This window comes from Phymastichus coffea, unplaced genomic scaffold (assembly GCF_024137745.1).
Source record: "Phymastichus coffea isolate CEN01 unplaced genomic scaffold, Cenicafe_Pcof_1.1 PCOF00031, whole genome shotgun sequence".
Lineage (NCBI taxonomy): Eukaryota > Metazoa > Arthropoda > Insecta > Hymenoptera > Eulophidae > Phymastichus > Phymastichus coffea.
Genome location: NW_026706842.1, coordinates 999,446 through 1,006,318, shown reverse-complemented (window position 1 = coordinate 1,006,318; position 6,873 = coordinate 999,446).

Sequence of the window (6,873 nt, the reverse complement as noted above, 5' to 3'; positions counted from 1 at the left end):
GCTGATAGGGCTTCTCCGACCGCTTGCCCCCTACTGCGCCACGCGCTCCGAGCCGCCGCCGCCGCCGCACTTTTTTCACCGCTTTGCTGGCCCGCAGCTCCTGCATTGCCTGCAGACTCGCTTCACTCTCCAGCGATGCGTTTTCGCGCAGCAGTTCTTCACTCGTGCGCTTTTTTCGGCTGCGCTCAGAAAAAATACAGCTGATTCAACGAGTTGGCTCTTCATTCGGCTGGTCCTCCACTGATCTAGCTGCAGAGCTGCCAAATTCATTGCCGCTCTGTCAAATTGACGGACCGCGCTCTGTGATCGAGCCAACAGCTGAGTCTGCTCTTTTCACGTTTAATTACGTTGTGTTGACGTCATATCGGTTCTATTGTCACCGGCTGCGTCGAGTCAATTCAAATATGACGTTAAAACTAAAACCCCGTTCGATAAAAATTCGAACTGTCGGTTAGAATACCAATTTTCCGCCAGATGGTTAATCTGAATGTGTGAACAGTTTTTTCTACACGCGCGCAGACATTCTTCTCCATAATACTATATAGGAGCTTTGATCGTTATAGTATTGGAAATTGTATGATAAATAAAAGCACGAACAAAATATTTTGTATGAATTCAGTAGTTATAACGATCAACACGGGAAAAGCGGGGCAGTAAATGAAGTTTGCTATGGTTCAATAATAAACGACGTTTCGTCAGTATTTCTCTCGCCTCCTCAAGCTTTATCAAAATACAAAACAACGTAAATTAGTTAAATTGTCACACAAATTAACAAGACAAAGCGATATTCACATTTGTCTAGTCAATAACGATCAAATTGTGCGTAGGCTAAAGAATATTTTTCATAGCCAGGCAAAATAAAATTGAGACAAATTTTAGCTAGTATTGCTATGATATAGCGCAGGAAACTACAAATTTGTATTAAAAAGTTAACTTTCATCTATTTTAAGGAAATCTAACAGTGGTTTGCATAAACGATCGATAAATTGTACATCCTCTTTCTTATTAAAGTTATCATTCGATAACTGAAATTTTGCGTTCTTTGTAATTACTTTCGTAATCTAATATCTTAGCATGACTCTATTCAAAGTCACGTGATCAGGTGTTTTTATTTATCGTAGCAGCAGTTTCACCCCCAGTGGTCTTTTATTTTCGCCAATATAGAATGCTGCACATTGTTTACATTGAAACGTACAAAATAGTAGTTCTTTCTAATAACTTAGTTTTGTCTTTTCCTAAACGTATTATTTTTTGTAGCGGTTTTTACAATAATGCAGTCGTTGGAATATTAAGGTCTCTCAAAATGACTACATTTTTCAATGATATCTTCCAAAAATGTACCTCATTTTAACACAACTACATATGTAGTGAATTTAACGGGGGGGGGGGGGGGGGGGGGGAGTCTGTAAAATCAGTATACTAAGTGTCTTAATTGAACGGCTGAGATTGGACCGATGCGAAAACAGCCCGACACAAATAACATTTTATAAAAAAAAAATGATCACATCTCACGTATGTCTAATTGTACTTCTCGAAAAAATAATTATTTGTTATTGTACCATTCTATTTCTCATAAAAAATAAAAAATATCGTTATCGATAATTCACCTCCTATTTATTCATATAAAAGACATAATTAAGCAAAAATAAATTCACAGAAAAATTGTACCTTCTGTAGTCTAAATTGTACCATCAGTACAATTCTATAAATTTGTTTCTAAAAGAAATAATAGGACAATTACAAATTACCACTAATTGTTACAACTTACAAGGATGTCATCCGGAAATGCACTTTGCGCAGGCGTAGAGCTTTGTAATTGTCCTATTATTTCATTTAGAAACAAATTTATTGAACTGTACTGATGGTACAATTTTTCTGTGAATTTATTTTTGCTTAATTATGTCTTTTATATGAATAAATAGGAGGTGAATTATCGATAACGATATTTTTTATTTTTTATGAGAAATATAATGGTACAATAACAAATAATTATTTTTTCGAGAAGTACAATTAGACATGCATGAGATGTGATCATTTTTTTAATAAAATGTTATTTATGTCGGGCTGTTTTCGCATTGGTTGAGATTGGTGGGTTCATATCAACACGACATCTACTGTTGTTTCAACCATAGTTATTTCTCGGTATATGTGTTTTCTTGTGTTCTTTCATACCTACCGATCCGGCCAACCTTTTTGCGCTTGAAGCTGATCAATACCTCATGGTGATTCTTTTTTGATGGCTATGCTCACCTTAAACTCGTTGCAATTATATGTTTTGATTTCTTTACTTCCACGTGGTATTCTACTATTTTCAGTGGAAATTATTTTCGAATGAAGAGAATGTTAAGGCATCATACCGTATGACTGATTGGAAGGATTCAAACGCAAGACTGATTGACGAGGAAAAAATAATTCGCATAATCGTCGATAAATGATGGTCGAAATAAAACTTGATGCAAATGACACGTACGTACGCGGGTACATTTAACTGAATAGAAGTGTGAGAAGTGGATCAGCCGCACAGCGACGTTAAGCGCACAAGCTTTCGGACAAAAGAAGCGTAAGAGTCGGAGCATTCCGGCGTCTTCGTCGGCACGAAAATAAAGAAGGGGAGAGCAGTAGCAGCAGGCAGGAAAAACTTGGTTAGCAGAAGCCGCAGCCTTCGGCCGGCAGTATAAGAAAGAGCGCCAAGTCTACTCTGGAGGAAATCGAGAAAGCGAAGCCGAAAAGAAGACGCCGGCGAGGGATGGGGTGGGAGGCAAGACGAAAAGTTCGTGTCTATCTGTTTCTCTGTGTGGCTCTGACTATCACAGGGGGATGCAAAGAAAGAGCGAGCGAGCGACGGGGCAGATAGCAGTAGTACGTTCGTCAGCGCGGCGTTGTCGGGCGAGCGGCGGTGGAGGGGGCAGTGCGAAACCACGCCCTCGCGCAACGTCTCGTGGGCGTTACGTAGCGCCGCCGTCGCCCTTGCTACTGCTCTGGCTCTGCTCTATCACGCGCAACGACGACGGCCGCGCGGCCACCGCCGGTCATTCTCCATGCTACTCCGCAGCTCGCCGAGTTCTTGTTTCTTCGTCTCTTTCAAATTTCAGCGCGAGACGCGATAGGTGCGCGCAGCCGTGCACGTGTGTGGGCGCAAGGCCGACTCTCACCCACACGCGCCAAGGCTGTGATGGGAGACGTGCTGCCGCGAGTCAACGCTGATTTTTCTTTTCTCTTCCTCTTTCTCTCGACATCAGCTCTCTCTCTCTCTCTCTCTCACTCTCTCTGTCTCCGATCACTCGTATGATCTTTCTATATCATCGTTTTTTGCAGCCAGCTCTCTACTTTTTATTCGTGTGATTTCGTAATCGCCAGAGTTATTATTAATCCTAGGCTACAGGTGTGTGTGTGTATGTGTGTGTATAGACACTCGATCGTTTGACTTTTATATCGACTATAAATGGATAGACGTAGCAATGCGAAGAATTTTCAAAGAAAACGTTTATTCAACCAATACATGTGGCATTCACTTTATCAAAATAAGTTTTCATTGAACCAAAATAATCGATACGTAATTATTCTTTGAATGGACGGCACTAGTTGAATGTTTGTTGTCTGGATTCAGATTCCCGTATAATGAGATTTTGGTATACAATAAATTGTTACTCGGTTAATACAGCCAATGTAGTATTTATATTACGCTGACGTATTGTTCAAAGATCTGGTACGTAAAATATTCTAATTGATGTCTTTTATGCGTTAGAGCTTCTATTTACGATCGTTGTCTGCCTCGATATCGAGGAAGAGAGAAATGCGACTTCCATAAAGCCAGTTATGACCTGACTGCTATAAAAGGATAAGACAGCTATTTATCAGCTACGTAGAAGGTCTGAGGCGCCGCTGTAAACCAAACTTATACACACACACACATATATATATATAATTACTACACTAATTTTTTTCGATACTTGCTCGTTCAACATTTATTTTTATACTTAAATTTTGGATAAACTTAAACATTTCTGCTCAATCTGGTTGATTCGTTGAATGAAAATCAATCGATGCGTAATGTTGCTTGATTGATGGCACTTATTTTAGAATTTAAAAAAAAATTACGGACTGACATTGAAAAATATTCTGAAAGTGACAAGGTAAAGTGGATCGATCGTTCGAGTTGTTCCAAGATATATTATTCTGTTTATTATCTGTCGACGATAAGACTTTTCTTCTGCCGCGCGTAATGGAAATGAAAATTTTTCTCCCGATGCGCGCGAGCGCGGGTTCAATAGCGATGTCGGCAAAACGCCTCCGCTCAAAGGATCGTCAACAACGCGATCGTTTACTTCGATTATCGCACTTCTGACACGATGTTTTATTAGCGATAGTGAACACGAGAGGCCGAACGCATGGCAAACAATGGATATTTTTTTTCAATTTCATACCGGTCTCTTTGTCGTGCGAGCTTGAACTATTAAGCCCCTGACAGAGATTTCAAGCAGGCGAGACACGAGTAAACAGTAAAATCAAGCGCTAGCTTTTACGTACAAGCAATTTTCAAATACAACGTTTTGCAGGGAACGTCGAAAAATAGTCTGTATAAATTAAAATACGACATCATTCTTACTACCTCGTCTATCATTCTCTGAAAGATCTTTCTCTCTCCTGCCGGCAAAAGTTGAAGCACTCGTATCCCCCATCTCCCACTCCATCGTGGCAAGCCGTTCCGTCTTTACAAATTTTATATCATTTTTACGAGGCATAAAGTTTTCCTAGCGTAGGCAAGCACCACCACCACCACCACCATCACCATCACCGAGTCACGGGAGGGATGAGAATATGAAGGAAACGACGTGACTGCGTGTTCAGTGTCGATGAAGCAAAGAACAAAAAAAGAAAAGAAGTGAAACTGTCATGTGGCATACTGGGATGGAGCAAGATTGGCCCTCTCTCTCTCTCTCTCTCTCTCGAAGCCAGTTTATTTGTCAGTTTGCACGTGTACGAGGGAGAGAAAGAGCTTTCGAAAGGGTGAAATTCGCAAGGGACCACCTTCCGTCACTCAGGGAGAAAACTAAGCCAGCACTGTGCTTTTCGATTACACGACATTTCCGAAGGTCCGCTTTGCAAATTATTGGCCAGAGAGAAATCACAGAAATTAGATTTTGATAATGGTTGCCCCTCCATAGCAACTTCGAGATTCTGATAAAAAAATAGCTCATTTATTTAATATGAATATCGTCTGATTTCCGTTTACTCGAACGATAGGCAATAAACACACACATGTTTCCTATTTAAATGTTCAATATATAGCTATTCATAAAAATTAATAACGTACTAAAAATGTGTGTGCTTGTATAACTTTCCATTGACAATTCTTCAATGAAATATGTGAACACATATACATAAGCGATTTTTTGACGATAAAAAACATCTGTCGAAAATGCTCGGGCGCGGTAGACGTCATTTTCCTTGATGTTCGAGAACGAGAAGAGAAGAGAACGGACGCACCCTTTAACTTTGACAAACGAGCAGTCTCGAGCCCTCGCAATTCCAGTCCATCAATTTTCAATCACAAAGGCGAAGCCCTCTCTTCTTCTTCTTCTTCTATGCTTCTTTTGAGATATGGTATCACATTGTTTCTCTTTTGTATGGAAAAGCTCTTCTCAACATTTACATTTAATCTTGCAAAATATTCTTTTTAATTCACGCGGCATTGACTGAGCATTGTTCAATGCCAGTTTATTTTTTTTTATTTACAATAACGTCATTAGGCTATAGAACTTTTTTGTTACTGCAAACTCTTTATCGTGGGTGACAACAAAAACGATAAGAAAATTCAGTATTAATTAATCGATTGTTACAATAACACTGTGAGTGTAATCTACAATATTAGACAACACATCTTCATATAAAATACACGTATGTGTAACGAAGAACATGTATACATAACACACACTCATCGGAGTATTATTACAAGGGATGGGTGTTCGTGTTGAAAGAATCAAGCGAGAGAGAGAGAGAGAGAGAGAGAGTGAGAGAGAGAGAGAGAGAGAAAGAGCCATTGATGTGGATGCCGCCGTGGATTATCCAGGATAGAGTTCCGCGCAAGATAAGCACTTTTATTGTTGATAAACGCGCGTGCGCCTTGCTCGCGCCTGCCCGCCCGCACGCGCGTGACTATTCCCAACGAGGAGGCTCTCTGTGTGCTCTATTCTCGGCACCTATCTCTCGGTGTTGTAGCTAGCTGTCTCCCTCATTTTGCGCTCTCGCGGCGTGAAAACGCCATCGATCCATGATTGTATATGCCGTGCCCTTTGCGCGCGTAATTGACGACTTTATCGACCATTATTTCATTAGTTCCTCGAGTTTGTTTGTTCGCGTTTAAGCGATGTGTGAATAACGGTACCATGTTTTGACGTCGTTTCTTAACTGTACCTATGTATTCAAGAGAGAAAAGCGTAAAAGCAGCGCATGCAGATTCTTGTTGGCTGTACACTCGTTAGTAAATGTAAATTGTAATTTTGTGTATAGCGTCGCGAACCCAATCGTAAAATTCAAGTCTTTCGCGAGAAATCCAATAAGAATCGGCTGTCGAAATAGGGACTTAAAAAAGAAGGTCTTTGTGAAAGTTGTAGAAGTTTAAGATACGAAAACGCGGAGCAAATAAAACAGCCTTCCCATGGCTATTCGAAAAATGTCTCGAGTATATGCCAGCGAACTTTTTTGTTTTATTAAGATGGCGTGGATGCGTTCGGAAAGCATCGTGTGCGTATCTTACGAGCAAAGTCCCATGAAAATGTTGATTAATCGTCCGGTACAATGACGAATGAATTAAAAATGAACTGGAACCTTGGGTTGTCCATGACGCTGATCTTACTACTGAGTAGTATAATT